Source organism: Heterocephalus glaber, unplaced genomic scaffold (genome assembly GCF_053883595.1).
Source record: "Heterocephalus glaber isolate CG9 unplaced genomic scaffold, H.glaber_assembly_v1.0 deba00001606, whole genome shotgun sequence".
Lineage (NCBI taxonomy): Eukaryota > Metazoa > Chordata > Mammalia > Rodentia > Bathyergidae > Heterocephalus > Heterocephalus glaber.
In genome coordinates, this window is record NW_028258377.1 from 24,450,254 (window position 1) to 24,466,589 (window position 16,336).

General features: G+C 35.5%; 2 pseudogenes; both read right to left on the reverse strand.

The window, feature by feature from the left end:
- Nucleotides 1-284: 284 nt before the first annotated feature.
- Nucleotides 285-11,520, reverse strand: LOC101722123 (actin-related protein 2/3 complex subunit 1A pseudogene; annotated as a pseudogene).
- Nucleotides 11,521-11,902: 382 nt separating this feature from the next.
- On the reverse strand, nt 11,903-16,193 carry LOC101722475 (outer kinetochore KNL1 complex subunit KNL1-like; annotated as a pseudogene).
- Nucleotides 16,194-16,336: the final 143 nt, after the last annotated feature.

Here is a 16,336-nt window from a genome sequence, read left to right on the forward strand (position 1 = left end):
GAAAAATCTGACAATTTCTTCACTGTATTATCAAACATTTTCTCATCCTGTAAACTACCAAGTTTACTGTACTATTACACACTTTTTCCTATAATAAACTCTTATAATAATAGCAATGCCAAATAGTTCCCAATTCATAACTGCTAATCCACTGGTTGATTATCAATTGATTTTTCATCTGGACTATTATTTATTTCTAATTTATATAAGAAGTTGCATTACTTAAGGAGCGAGAAATGGAGCTAGTTGCACAATGCAGCAGTTTTCTCTGGAGTTGGGCTAGGTTTATTACATTTTGTTTTCAGAATAATAGAAAATTTTATAAAATCATGGTATGAGTAAAATGATAAAAATGTAAGGCAAATTAGCATAGTAAACAGTAAAGAAAATGTTATTAAAAGAAATCATGGCCTCTCTAATAACAGAAAGATGCCCTTAACCAACCTCCTATTGTGAAACAACACTGAACCTAAACTCTTGTGAACCAGTATTAGGCAATCTCAGTGGCTCACAGGGAGAACCTTCGCAGTAACCAGGTAATCAAGGAAGCTTCGGAGTGGCCATTACGCTAACCACATGCAGATCCATATCGGAGCATTTTGATTATTTAGCATACCAGGTTTCACATTTTAGATTAAGAAGAACTAATAGAAGCCTGCTGATAGCATGCCTGCAACAGAACAGGCAAAATTTGTGGTTTGTGGTTCCTACTGAGCAAAAACAGAAAGCATTTTCTTCAATCAATGACTAATAGTTTATAAAGTCACACATAAGAACATATGTATATATTATATAAACCGATTTATAAGGACCATGCAATTCCTGTTCACATGTAAGAATAAAAGCTTGGTGTTCATAAAGTCAGCTATGCATGAATTAATTATTTTAATCATGTGCCTTCTCAAATGCTGACCTGCTGGATGTGGTTGGGGATCAGAATTTTGAAAAACAAAAACTGTCTCAAAATGGAAAGTTTTGCTTACTTTTTTTTTTGGTACCAGGGATTGAACTCAGAACTTTGCACCTGTGAGGCAGACGCAGGGCCACTGAGCTAAACCCCCAGCCCTGTGTTGCTTACTTTTAAAAATGCACAATAAAAGAGGTTACCTCAATGAAGGATTCAATGGATTTAACATAAGGGGATAGAGTCCATTATTTTTTTTTAACATTCTGGATTTTTATTTACTTTTCAAGCAGACAATTTACACAACTCCTTCCCCCTTTCCTTTAAGTTAGTATGGCAATTGTATAATAAACTACTTAAAGAGAAGCTTTGGTCAAGAATGGAATGGAATCGCAAAAAGAAAACAAAACCACTGCTGTTTTTTTAAAAAAAACCAACACCTTCAGCAATTACGTTCAAACAAAAACACACAATAGTCGCACAGTATGTGTTACAGTGTTAACTGGGCTTTCCTCACCATCATGCAAGTGGCAGGGCCGCGGTCAGCCACTGTTCTCACGCTGGATGGTGGGGGTCACTCAGCTTCACATTATTCGGAGGCCCTGGATAGAAGACTCTAAGGTCTTGAAATCCCAAATTGTCATGGCTCATCGATTCCAGAAGTGCACAATTTGTGACAATCTTGCTTTCCCACCTCATAGACACTTAGGTGATGCTGTCCTAGTGCAGTCTCCGAGGCTGTATTGCAGTCCTCAGCTGTGGCTCTCTTGTCCATGTTGCAGAAACATTCCATGGCAGATGTGCTGCACTGGATGCTCTGTTTGGGAATGTCAGGCTTGGAGACAAAAGTCAAGCAGCCATGGTCATCTTAAAGAGCATCGAACAGTCATGGCCAGCAGCCACAACCTGTTCTCAGAGACAAACAACACATTCAGGACTGGCAGGAACTCAGTTTTCACAGAGGGGACCTCCACACTTTCTGAGGCATCAACAACAGACATGGTGCTGTCATGGCTGACCTAGGCCAGGCGGCTCCCGCTGGCAGAAAAGCTGACCCCATGGATCCAGCCACCAGTGCCACTGTCACTAAACTCTGACAGCAACTGGCAAAAGGGAGTCCTGCTGTCTCAGGGCATACTGGCTGGCTTTTCATCCACTTCTTCAGGCAGAAAACACTCTGCATGTGAAGTCACATGATCCTGCTGCCAGCAAAACACTGTTGGGATACCAATCCAAGCTGAGGACTACAGAGCAAATCGGCTTTATAATGTGCTTCCACCTGTTGTTTTCAGCCTTGAAGTTACAAAACAGAAATTAATCCTGCTCCACCTCCCACAGCAAATTTGTTCTCTAGAGGGGACAAGGTTGGCTTCCAGAGACCAGCTCTGAAAGTGACCATGTGACTGCTCTGGGAGCTCAGTCAGTACCTGTGATGTGTCCTTCAATCTCCTTGAGTTCATGAGCTTTCATCCCCTGGCTCCCATTCTTACAGATGTGAACTTTGTGATTATTGGGGTTCAAGGCAATATGGGTACTGTCCTTGTTCCAGGTATGTCAGGGAATTGGCTCTAGTAAAACCTAGATGCAGGGACTATGATGCAGGGACATAGTCTTAGTGGTTTCAAAGGGTAGAAAGCTGAAGTAGGGAGGTCTGGAGGGGCTCTCAGTGGAGAATTCTTGGACACAGGCGCTGGGTCCATTATTTTAAGCACAACTATTTATACCTTTTGAAATGATATTTTCTCAAGCAAGTCTTACAAGCTCTATATGATCAGTTACAAAGTTGAAGGCAGATCAGCTCAGGTTTTAGAAAATTAGTATTTTTCCATAGCTAACAGATTAAGAATAGTATATATTTTGAAGTAAGGAAATAATCTTTGAAAGTTTGTAAAAGAACTCAAGTATAAAACCTTTTAGCTTATATTAAAATTCCCTTAGTGAATCACTATTTCTTATAAAATATCAAATATAAATGTCTTTGCTTTATTAGGTCTAGCAGAAAAGCTAATATCAATACAATGTACAAAATGTAGATTGTACATGCCATTCTAACCACTAGAAACTACCACACACACACACACAGACACACACACAAAAGAATTGAAATCAACCTCTTTCCTGAGGATTTTTTCCAAGATAAACAACCTCTGAGCAAGACAGTTTGAACATTTGCAATATTTGTAGTTACTGCAAACAGATTTTACCTAAACTAGACCAACAACCTGGGACTGATATCTGTGATTCTTCTCCATAGAAACCCTAAGTGCACCATGAAAGGGCTTTTTGCAACTCTTCTTTGTCCACTTCTTGAACCTTGTATTCTATCCTGCCTATTGATCTTTCAGATTCAACATCACTGACCTCATAATTTGCCATCAGAAATGGCAGGCTTGGTCCTATATTAGGGCTTTCATACTCACCATTTCCTCTGCCTGGAAGGTACTGTATACAGATCTTGATACAGCCTGCTTCTCGGTGCAGGTTTCAACTCACATCATTGTTAAATCTCAAACAGTAATATGTCTACTAAAGTACCTGAAGAAGCTCATCTAGAGACACTGTCACTGTATATGATTTCATTACTTATTTTCCTTCCTCTCCATACAAGTATAAATCATATGAAAAAGGCAGTTTGTCCATCTTCTTCATAGCTGTCCCTCTGGTACCTGAAAAGCACTTGACCCACAAAACATACTCAACAAATATGTGAGGAATGGATAAACAATCACTGAGAATATTATATGATATAACATAAATTTGGATTAATTTCAAAAGTCCTAGAATGCATATAATCAGAAAATAATCAAGAGTAAATACATCTAAGTAAATACAAATCTTTAAAATAAAAGATAAATAAAAGATAATTTTATTCTTCATTTAAGTTATGCAATTTTTCCATAGAAGTTCATACACTTTGATGGCCACAATAAAAATCCAGTTTTTCCTTAATCACTTTTATTTGCTAGTGTTGTTTGCTGTTAACAAAATACAACATAATTAATGAAGTATGAAATTCCTAAGAACTATGATTTAGAAATCAAATTTTATGTTGTAGAAATATATTAGGAAAGAACTAGTAGGTTCTTATTAATTGTATGTGAATAAAACATTAAACTTGCTTGATTTCTATGAAAATTCTAAGGTATGCCCACGGTACAGTGGTACATCATCTCTGCACAGTGTTGCCAGTAATATATTTGCATATTTAATATGTTGTTCCTAACTTAAAATTCCAAAATTAATTTTGTATATCCAATTCTAATTGTATAATCTTTCCTTAAACTCAAATATAGTTATTTTATTTCAGTGCCAAACACTGCAATATTCTGTGTGATGTGAAAGTTCAAAGATAAACAGTTGTAGACTAAGATGGAAATGAACAACAAATAAACTGATGCATATGATGCTTAAAATGATAAAATATTAAGGTTATCAATAAATTTGTGTTTTAATTTTCAGAACATTACAGGCAATTTATCTTCTTTGATCTCTTCCTAAGGTGGCTAACCTATATGATTTGAAATCACTGTTACCAAATGAGTTAAAAACGAAGGAAACAATATTTTTGCAAGGGTCCTTACATTTTAGAAAACTCTCAACGTTACTTTTCTGAGTGACTGAAATATCATAAATTTCAACAGATTTGTTCACTGCTTCTCAAATAACTAAAGACTACAACACCATACATGAATCTTCTAATGAAATTTTAGCCACCTGTGTGTGGTAATTATAAAAAGCATTTTGAAGTTGTCATCCATTATTTTTTGATAAGCTTATAATAGATCAAGTTAACTGGATTTGATGGCACCTACTCCATCTTTGAAAAAAGATACTTTCATCTAGGAATTGGATATTGATCCTTCTTTTAATATAGACTAATGGCTCTTATAAAGCTACTATATTGTTATAGCAAACGTACCTCTCAACTTCAGGTAAAAGTAAGAACGGACTTGCTATTTTCAAGCAAAAATATATTTTATGAATGTTTCACTAGTGGATTTTTAATGATGGTTTAGCTGCTGAAAATAGGTTGTGAACTGCACAATCGAGTATTGTTGCCACTACTTTTAAATTTATTTTAAATACTAATAACAATATCCTTGGAGAATAGAAACATTTATTTACATTGCATTTATCCTCTTTAAAACCAAACACAATTAAGTCATAAACACCCTCTGAAAGACAATACAGATGTTTAAAATTAATTATAAAAATCATAAAAATACAAACAAGTCTAAATCATGCTTCAGTTCCTTTTTCTTTTTTTTTCACTTCCTTTTTCCCCGGAGAACATATATTTAACTCTAGCACTGTTCTCTAAGGTACAAAGTGTATGTCCAAAAAATTTACTTAATTATGAGTCATAAACTCTCAAAACAAAGTACAAATTTTTAATATTCCTTGTCCCTTTTGCATTCGTACCTTACAGCAGGAGAAAGAGATATTTTTTTCAAATTAAGACAAAGTAACTTTTTCTAGAATCCTTTCCTCAGATAAATCAGAAAGGAAGCTTTTTTGTGATACCTGCATACTGCTACCTTTACAAACTTTCTTGAGTTCAAGCTGTGAGACCAAAGTGACTCCATTTTGCTTATGTGAAACCAGAATGACTCCACTTTTGCCCAAAATGGAGTAGTCTCCTTTGTCCTCTCACATTAATGATTAAAATGTGCTTGATCTAGGACAAAAGATACAATCTGTAACAAACCAAAATCCCTAAGTTAATTACTCAGCCATCTGTTTACCCAGGAAATGAACATCCTGGGCCCACTATCTGTAGGAACAGTCTGTCAATGTGCTGACTGTCAGTGCTGGGTGGTCGTGACCATTAGTCACCGAGTCTGATGACCATCAATACGTGACAGTTGCCCACTAACCTTTGTCCTTCTTTTCTTTTGTAAAACCTATACGTAATCACCCCTTAGCCCTGATGAGTTCACCCAATCAGAAATGTACACTTCATGCATGTTAAGCGCTGACCAATCATTGTAATTGCTAAGTGGAAAATCTCCAAACCTTGCTGTAACCTCTATAAAAACCCCGCTAATTTGGAACTCGGGGCTCTCAATCTCGATCCGCTGTGTCGGAGACAATTGAGAGTCCCTGCTTAAGCTTGAATAAACGACCCTCGTGTGCTTACATCGGAAACGGCCTCCTGCTGGTCTTTGGGACTTCACAATCTGGGCACAACAAAGCAATATTTAAAAATTTTATTTCATAAAATCACATACATAAATAAGTTCAATAAAATAGGGATGATTAATTTGACATGTGAAATAAAGAGATTATCCAGGGGATTATCACAGCCTAGATACCTGCTGTTGGGAAGCACATTTCTTCCCTCATCCACCTCTTACCAAGGGCAGCACACTCTTTCGCAACTTAACCAATATCTTGCCTTTTATCACTTTACCTTTTATAGTTCTCCTAGATGAGTGCACATTCTTTAAAAGATATTGTTGGGCCGAGGATTTAGCTCAGTGGTTTCACCGCCTGATGCGCAAGTGCAAGGACCTGAGTTCTATCCCTGGTGCCAAAAAAAAAAAAAAAAAAAAAAGATATTGTTTAGTTTTTTTCCGAACTCTGTAAAAATAGTTTTCTCCGAACTCATTTGTATGTCACATAGAGATGTCAATCATCAATAGTTTACTAGTGTTGTGTTCTACACATACAATATATTATCTTTTAATCAGAAAGTTCAGTATTTTTCATTAATTCTAATAAGATGCTTGTAGATTTTCTAATTTCCTAGAACGCACTCATATAACCTGTGGAAATGAAAGCCAGTATATTTTCCTTAATCCAACAAATGTGTCTTTTTCTCTAGAACTTCCAGAGCAGATAACAGACGCGATTATGACTATGGCTAACCATCTCCTGAGCTTGGATTTAAAAGGAATGCTTTCTATAACAAGAGATTAAATATGAATTGTGGTGCCTCCTGTGGAAGTTTTGTGGGTATTGTTTTTAAAATTTTTTTAATGACTAAGGAAAGAAGTTTCCCTCTGTCCTTATCTTGCTGAGCCCCTCCCCATTTTGTTTTCAGTGCTGGGGACTAAACCCAGGGCACTCTCACTGAGTTTTATGCCCAGGTCATGCTCCTCAGCCCCACAAATGGCTGGGGTTACAGGGATTCCTGGCCTGCACTGCCACAGTATGCTTTGATTTTGTTTTGTTTTGTTACACATAGAAAGTTTTCCATAATTTGCTTAATGGTTTGGCATATTACACTATAACTGATTACTACAATAATAATCATCAATTCTCTCCTGGCTGGGTGTCAGTGTTAAAGCTCTGATACACTGATAAAATGGGGATGAAAGTGTTCCTTTTTTGTTGCTGTTATTTGGAAGAGCTGGTGAAATATATATACGTGTGTGTGTGTACGAGAGAGATATTTGGCACATATTTGGACATTGATAGTGATGGGAACTGAGCTTGCAGGTTTGAATGTGAAAATTTTGATAAATGATTGGATATTTTTAATGAGTACAATAACATTCAGACAATTTTGTGACAATTTTGATAAGGTGTATATTTCTATAAATGGTAGATATATTGAATTTCATTCACATACTCATTTTTAACATAAATTTGTTAAGAGAACTCATATTCTTAAAATCTACTCTCGAGTAATGTTTATTTTTCATTTATGATTATCCTTATTTTTTGTCATCTCTTATTTTGTTGCTTCATCAATGATTTATTATGTCTACTGAAACATTTAAACAAGTTTTAAAAAGCAAAAATATATATTTTGTAATATCTTCCCTTTGCTTCTTTGTTTTCAATTGGAAAATATATTTCATTCATTTAATATAATTATTGATATTATTTTGTTTTAAACACATTTTATATGATTCCTATCTATTCTGTTTATTTTGTCTTTAACATCTTGTTGGTTTTTTTGCACTGATTAAAAATAATTGTTTCAGGGGCCAGGGATTTAGCTCAGTGGTTATACCACCTACCTTGCTAGCGGAAGGACTCGAGTTCAATCCCTAGTACCAAAAAAAAAATGTTTCAGGGGCTGGAGATTTAGCTCAGTGGCACCACCGCCTGCCTTGCAAGTGCAAGGTCCCGAGTTCAATTCCTGGTACCAATAATAATAATAATTATTATTATTATATCATTCACTTTCCTCTGATAATTTGGAAATAATATATCTATCTTCCTATATTTTAGTGGTAATCAAAAGAAAAACAAGAGGATTGTTACCTCCCAAGGCGTCTTGAGTCTTCCTCTTCCTTGTTACTTGCAATGGTGTGATGAACTGCTGAACTCTACTTTTGTTTTTTGGTACCGGAGATTGAACTCAGGACCTTGTGCTTGTGAGGCAGGTGGCAGAACCACTGAGCTAAATCCCTGGCCTGAACTCTACTTCTGAAGAACCTATTTGAGAAATATTTTGAGATCAGAAAAGATGTTTTTTTTTTTTGGTACCGGGGATTGAACTCAGGTCCTTGCACTTGCAAAGCAGGCAGCGGAACCACTGAGCTAAATCCCCGGCCCCTAGATGTTATTTTTATTCACAGGTGATTGTTCTGGTTTTGTACGTTGGTTTGTTTTGTCTTCTTCTTTGTGTTAGTTTTCTGTGAAAACTAGAAACCAGAATTCTGAAATCTTGGTTAAGATTTTGAGAATTTTTAAATGACCAAAATAGCATGAAGCTAAGACATACTTTTAGAATCAGCTATTGTTCGGCCCTGTGTAGTTCTGCTGCTCACTGACCCTGAGTTCTCATTTTGGTCTACATGGTTTTGAAGTTTTCTAAAAACCCATCTTAATTTCTCAGCCGAACCTCTTATGAATTAGCAAAAGTTTCCAGGATATTTCCAAAATCCTGAGAAAATAATTTATATTTTTGGTATTTTTAACAAAAAAGTCTCTGATATGTTCATTGTCTTCAGTGACAAGGTAAACCAGGCAATCTACCTTTACTGGAAAAGACAGTTTTTAGTTATTCTTATAAAGTATATAATTTAAAACATAATTCAGGATTAATAATTTTCTGTTCTTTCTATATAAAAATTTTCAGCCTCACTTTATATCAATTTCAATTACTACATTCCTGAGATTATTTTTTAGGATCGAGGTTTTCAGTATCATGTCATATCTCTTTAACACAGTTCGAATTTCTCAATAAATATAATAATTATATTTGGTTATGTTTCTTCCCTTGCTCTCTTAGGCACTAGCAGATTTGGTAGGTGGACAAGTGGTGATGTAGCACTTTTCTCTGCACTAAGTAATAGCTCTTTGGCCTAGGTACTCTCAGGCTCTTAGAACATTTATTTCATCTAGTCAAAGAATCAGTAAAAATCCAAAAGTACAAAGCACCGTTTCTTTAAAAGAGCATTACCCGTAGTAATTTTCTCTCTAGTGCCCCAGTACTAGAAAGTATGCTCTAAATTATGTTTCTTTCCCTAAAGTGTGGTTCAAAAGAAAACTAAATGTAACTTGCAATTTTCCCAAGCAGTCCCTTATGTACTATTCCTACTTACTAAAAATGTTGATCATATTCATTTTTATTTACAACATGTATGTCCTTTATTCAAAGCATTTTCAGAATAACTATGATTTGATTTTAGGCTATAAAAACAATTAACTTGATTTCTTTCAGGCGGGGAATAAATATTTAACACGTGCTTTAATTTTTATTTTGAAAAACATTAAAAACACAAAGTAGAACAAAGAATCACACAATACTTATGTTGTACAAGTCAGTACTAATAAATATTATCATTAGTCCAGACATATTCTTTTATATTTAATAAAAGAGGAAAAATTTTACAGGAAAATTATAGTTACATTTCTCTCTTGCTCATAATTTCATTAAAAGTAACATTTTTCCTAACTACAAATCACTAATTTATTACACAGACTTCTACTTGTTTTATATCTTACATCATCACACAAATATGTATTTGTTAATATATTTGGTATATTTTTATACTCATGTATCATTTTGCAACTTACTTTTCCCAGTTGTTTTTTTTTAAGACATTCGTCATGTAAACACACCAATACACCACCACTTTGCACATCAAGTTTTAGGGACTAAGAAAAGAAAAACCTTCATTTATCTATATAATAAACAAATTTAATTTTGATACTAAAATTCTACCATGAGAATTTTAAACACTTCTTTTATGGTAGCAGTATGACGAAACAAATTTTTAAGATAAATTCTTGGTACCACAAGTCCAAAAATATCTACTCCTAGGTTATTGCTTCATACATAGTAAGAGTCTTTTTAAAATAGCTATTGAAATATTACTGTTTTAAAAAAGAAAAAAAAAGAAAAAGTGGCAAGAAGAGACATGTGAATCCTTCTAAAATTCTTTAAATCTTCATTTTGGAATGAGTAAACTAAATTCAGAGAATTTCAATATAGTATAAAAAAAAAATCAAATGTTCCATTCTCAAACAAAATATTCTAAGTGCTACTAACAGACAACACTAACCTCACAAAGTTACTTTAATAGACAATGATACTCACAATGGTACTTTAATTCACAAAGTTTTTGAAAACATTGTTTATAATCTATATTTGATTTTGTAGACTGAAATCTTTTCAGATAAGCCTCATGTTTGGCTATATGCAAATCTGCTGTCTAAGGGATATTAATGAAATTCACATTACAAATATGGCAAATTGAGCAATAAAGTTAACATGAGAAGTATTGTAAGTTTGTTCACCAAGGCTGGCAATTGCACAAAGAAAACGTAACAGCCAGTGGATTAGCATGCTTTTCAAACTCTTCCAATAGAAATATTACATTAGATTATCCAAAAAAGTGGGAATCATATTTAACTAACGCTTTGGAACTTAGAACCTATGCTACTACCGCATCAAAATTTAACAATTCTTTTAGTATCCTGAAATCTATTTCTCAACTTCCAATTTTTAAATTTTTATCCAAAAGCTCTTTTATGACCTTAGTTGCTGTTGTCACCTTCTTGGTTCCTACACAAGTCTAAGTTTTCATTACTTCATGTCTAAAAATTCTTTAATTTCAAATTTTCTTTTCCAAGATTTTAAAGTATTTCCTAAGTAAGACATATGGCAATAAAAAGGAATCTTAAACTGCCCTTCCTATCATTAGATTTGGAGATGCAAGAATGACGGGTTAGCTAGGTGTAGTGGTACATGCCTGTAATCCCAGCATTCAAAAGCCTGAGTCAAGAGGATTCCCAGGAGCTGGAGGACAGCCTGGGCAACAAAGTGAGTTCAAGGCCAGCCTGAACAGCAAGGCAAGACTCTGTCCCAATAATAATAATAACAACAACAACAACAACAACAACAACAACAATGAGAGTTTATAATATATGGTCTGAGTGAGACAAATAAGAACCTAACTCTCCCCCTTTTTTTTTGGCCAAGGGCTGTCATATCCCTCCTTTTTCCTTTTGCTCCTGCATACATACACACACGCACACCTTCCAAGGGTGGACTGGGAACCTTGCTTCAGTGTCCTTCTGGGTTACTTAGCAGCCACCCTCCAGGCCACTTTGACAAGAGATACAGCTCCACTTGCTGCCACCTTTTTGAAGAAGGGCTGGCAACCCACCTTGACCGGGTTAAGGTTAGGAAAGGAGGAATCTGGGGCCATTATCATTCAAAACCTCTCCAAACCCCAGTAAACTGCAATGAACACAGGTAGCCTGGCTGAAGATTTCTCCATTTTAGCCCCAACATTTTTTTGTGGAGATGCAATAAATGTAGGTCAAACAACTTGCTTCTTCCTGTCCTTTCCCTGAACTGCCACCATGTTGGCCACCTATGGCTATCCTGCTCCCTCATACCCATTTGAACTAACCACATGCCTGTCCCTGGACAAATCTGTGAAGTAGAATTTGAACCAATCACATGCTTATACTTCCACCAATTGCATATCTGCAGTTGCTAAATAAGTACATTCCTCTCACACTTCCATACGTTTTGCTTAGTCTCAGAGGGCTCTTTCTGGTGTCCACTGCACAAATCCTATTAAAGCCTCACACCAGTAGACTGTAAATCTACTCATGATTTATTTCTTGGATAATGTGGCTTGGAAGGTCCCAAAAATCTACCTGAGTAGTGTGGACAGAACAGTCGCTTTAAAAGAAAGAGCAATAAAAACTAGAGGTTGTTAAAGAATAAGCAGATACTTTTTACTTCAATTCTTAAATATTCTTTCTGTATTCCACAATTTTAGAACTCATCTACAAGCTTCTTAATTCAGAGGTTAAGGACAGGGGTCTATCCAAACACACTTTCTATTCCTTTATCCATCCAAAATAGTTAGAGTATTTTTAAGTTAAATAAAGACACAGTGTTTATCCTTAACAACCACGTAAATATGAGCCTCACTTCAAGAACCTCTTCTTTTCCTGCAAGGAAAAGTTTCTCATTTTTGCATTCAGTTACCTTTTATATGTTCTTTAATAATTCTGTCCTAAACATGCCAAAAATAATAACAATCCTTCAATAGCGTAGAATAGCTTATACAAGGTTGTACATTAGGCCAGGCAGATAATGTTGTGGAATCTTCCTTGTACCTCAATGTGAAAATTCCCTTTGTGTCTTTCTCATAGTAATTTAGCCACTGTATGAGTTCTGTTTCTTCTTCTTTGTCTCTTCCTCTTTTTTCTTTTTTCTTCCTCTTTCTCTGCCTCACCTTCTCTCTCTCTGGTCCCTCTCTATCACCTTTTCTTCCTTTTACTCTTCTTTTTCTTGAAGTTTATTCTATTTTTAACTCTCTACGTTCATTTTCCTTAAAAGTGCTTTGAAGATGATATTTAAATTTCTTTATATTTTCATGGTATAAATAAACTTTCATCTCATAATGTCACTTAACTATTCCTAATAATCTAAACTTTTAGGTGTTTACTTCAGAATTGTGACAGCAATTTTCCACAGCTTTCTATTGTCTGGTGTGGATATTAACAAATGTTGTTCAGATCCCTGAGGCTGTATGAATGGGACCTGATTTTTCCCTCTGGATGTGCTTAGAACCTTTTCTTTTTTTTTTTTTTCTTTTAACATCGTCAGAGAAATTTTACTAGGCTTCTTTGATCTAAAGACAAAGGTTAAACAGCAGTGGAAACCCTAACATAACATCCCAAGTGTGTGTACTATTGTTTGGTTGTTACAGTTATGGTCCATGAGTCTAGGGGTAGAAGTGGCAGTCCTGAAGTAGATCTCAGGAAATTTGCTTGACTACGTTCTTCAAATAGTTGTCCTCTAATGGCATTAGATATAATGGAAGCAATTTCATCTTGGCCCGTGTTCCCAAGGTGATTTTGAATAGTGAAAGGTAATGGGATCAATGGATCCGAGAGAGACAAAGTTATCTCAAACTTTGCCAATGCTGCAGAGCTGGAGAATAAAAGCCTTAAATCAGTATTATTCACATATATGTCCAATAGGTTATAATTTGGTCCCCATCTCTTTAAAAATTCAATCTCTTCTCCAAGGAGTCTGCAGTGGCACACTACCAGTGAAAATTTCTGAAGCATCTTGGGTACTTGATGCTGTGTTGTACATTTCTTCCTCCAGGATTCCTGTTCCTAAATGTATTGAAAAATAAGCTTATGAACCAAAAGGGAGGAAGAAGGAGCTTTATCCTCATCTAGAAAAGACTGAAAATTCAGGTCAGCAATCTTTCTGTAAGGCTTTTCCAGGAAAGGGAAACCAACAACTGGCTCTGCAAAGGTGATGGTGAGTCTATGGTATCATAAATACAGGTAAATACAGCTTGATCATCACTCCACTCAATGACTTCCCACTCAGACAAACTCAAATGATCCAGTAGTTCTTCGGTTCTATTTGTTTGTTTTTGCATAAAATCTATCTGAGCAAGGGTTTGCTCTTTCTGTTCCTCCAGTTCTAAGAGCTTTCTTTGAAGCTCCTCTTTGGCTTTTAGCTTTTCTAGATCTCCCTCTGAAGCTCTCATTTCAGAATGCCATTCTTCCATAGAATTGTCTTTCTCTTCATTCTCCAAATTCTTAATTTCTATTTCCACCTCAGTGAGACAGTTATCAATCTCAAGTACAATGTCCATCTCATCTATCCTTACATGAAGTCTCTCCCTTTCATTCTGAGCTGACTGTACCAGCTTGCTGTACAGAGCCACTTTTCCTTGGTGAGTGAAGACTTTAGTCATCTTGGTAAAACGCGACTTTATTTTGTTAAGGTGAATTCCAAAGCCCTTTAGTTGTTCATCAGAGTAGTGTCTCATTTTTTCCACGTGTTTCTGGTTACATCAGTCAACAGTTTACCTTGGTTCAATGCAGACACTTTTAATTCTTCAATCTTTTGGTGAAGAACCTTACAATCTTCTCTATAAATCTGTTTCTTGGGTCCATAAATATATTGTCTCAGCATTAGGTCTTCTGGAGTAGGTGATGTATGTATAGTAAATTTGGGTGGGAGGCTGCTTTCCTGGGGTTTCTGTATCAAGATGTGGACCTGAAGAAGTATAAAGAACTCTCTTACTGTTATTCTCCCATCCTTGAGTTTCTCCCTCAAGCTCTCTTCACAAATAGCGTGACCAAGAAAACTGGGATTCCATTTGACTATTCTTGTGCATGCTAAAGTCCAGAGAGGTCCCATCAGCCTTGACTGAATCCAGAGAGCTGCTGGAACCAGACAGAGCCCTACTGAGGCTTTTTATCAATACACTGTTAGCATTTTTACCTATATCCCCTTCAGTATGGTGATCAAAAATCTCCTGATGTTGTGTAGAATCCTCAAGCTTAATCTCATATTTTCTGATTTTTTTCTCATTTTCAACATCATCTTCTTCTTGTACCCAGGTTCTTTTTTTGGCTATTGCTGGTTTCTTCCATTTTGTTTTCAGATGGTGAAATCTCTTTTTGATATTTCTCAATCAATGCCTTTCCCTCAATTTCTATGCTAACCGAGTCTGAGGAATTAACCTCACCAGAATATATGGGAAGATTTTCCTCATTTATATACTGAGATAGACTTAAATTCAGTTTTGCTGCAACAGATCCAATTCCTGAATTTTTGCCGGAGACTGGTTGAGTTTCTGAGTGACTTAGAGCAGTTCTTTCTACTGGAATCTGCTCTAGGTCATCAATACCAGGTGATGCTACAATTTCTCTTGTTTGGCAATCTGGGCAAAAAGATTCCCAAAGAATATCTCATTTTATCTTTCACAACTGCCTTTAATGGTGCAGAGGTAGTTTCATCTCCATTATGAGAATTTTTATTTTCTTTAACTTCGTTATGTTTAGCACCACTGGACATTATGTTAATATTATCCAGTTCTGTAGATTGCGCAACAGTCATATTATTGAGTGCCTTGTTTTCTAATTTGAGTAATTCTTCTGAAGAAGGTAGTACGTAAGCAGTTTGAAAATCTAAAATCTCTCCAGGTTTTCCATTCAAATTATTCAGACTCGGCTTGATACTACTACAACATGGAAAATTAGATGCAAGTATAGGATCTGCTTCTCTAGCATTGATATGGGTTTGAATGACTTGTCAAGCCTGTGTTACTGTTGTTATCTCTAACTGTATTACATTTAGCTGGCTGAATATTTTCCTTTAGTTCTTTTTTACAGACTATAGCAAATTGTTTCTCATTATTGAGCATTTTGGATTTGTCTGAACATGTGAGTACAGAGAAATTTTCTGTAACAATATTTAAACTCCTATTTTCAGTGTTAGACAGTTTTGATTCATCTTCACTGACATTCTGTCCTTTTTGGGTTAACAGAGGTTGTTGGGTTGAGACATAAGGCTGAGAAGTAACAAACATATCAACAAAGGCCTCCATTTGATCCTTTGGGAGCTTAAAAGATACATGCTTTGAATTAAGTTTAGTCATTTCCCCCAAGTTTTTATTAGGTGCTAAAGTTTGACTAGCTAATAAGTTTTGAGGCTCTTTTTGCAGATCTTGATCTTTGAGCAGTGTTACAGCACAGTCTATCTGTCCTTTGGAATCAGTTGGAGTAACTTCCTCCTTCTCTAACGAAGGACAAGGAGCAAAGTACTCACTGACTAAATTATCTGCAAAAGCAAGAATATTTTGCACTAGGCACTTACTGGCTTTCTTATCTTTATCACATAAGGACATGACATTATTTTCCAAATTATCAAAAGGAGAAATAATATCTGAGGAACAAGAATAATTATACTGGATCCACAAATAGCAGCTGCACTACCTGTAAAATCTACATTTTTTGTGCCTGTACTATTTAAACGACAGCTTTCAAGCTTAGAACTTTTCTCTGACCCTGGTATTCTAAAATTTTGTAGTAAGGTGCATAACATGGTTACTTTTTCATTTTATTTGCTGAGGCCCTGGTAGATATTCTCAAAAGAAAACAAAAAAATTCCTCAATTGTGAAAAAAATCTTCCTGTATAGCTCTGATATTTTCCTATACTTTGTTTTCACTAATGTTCTTGTTTTTTC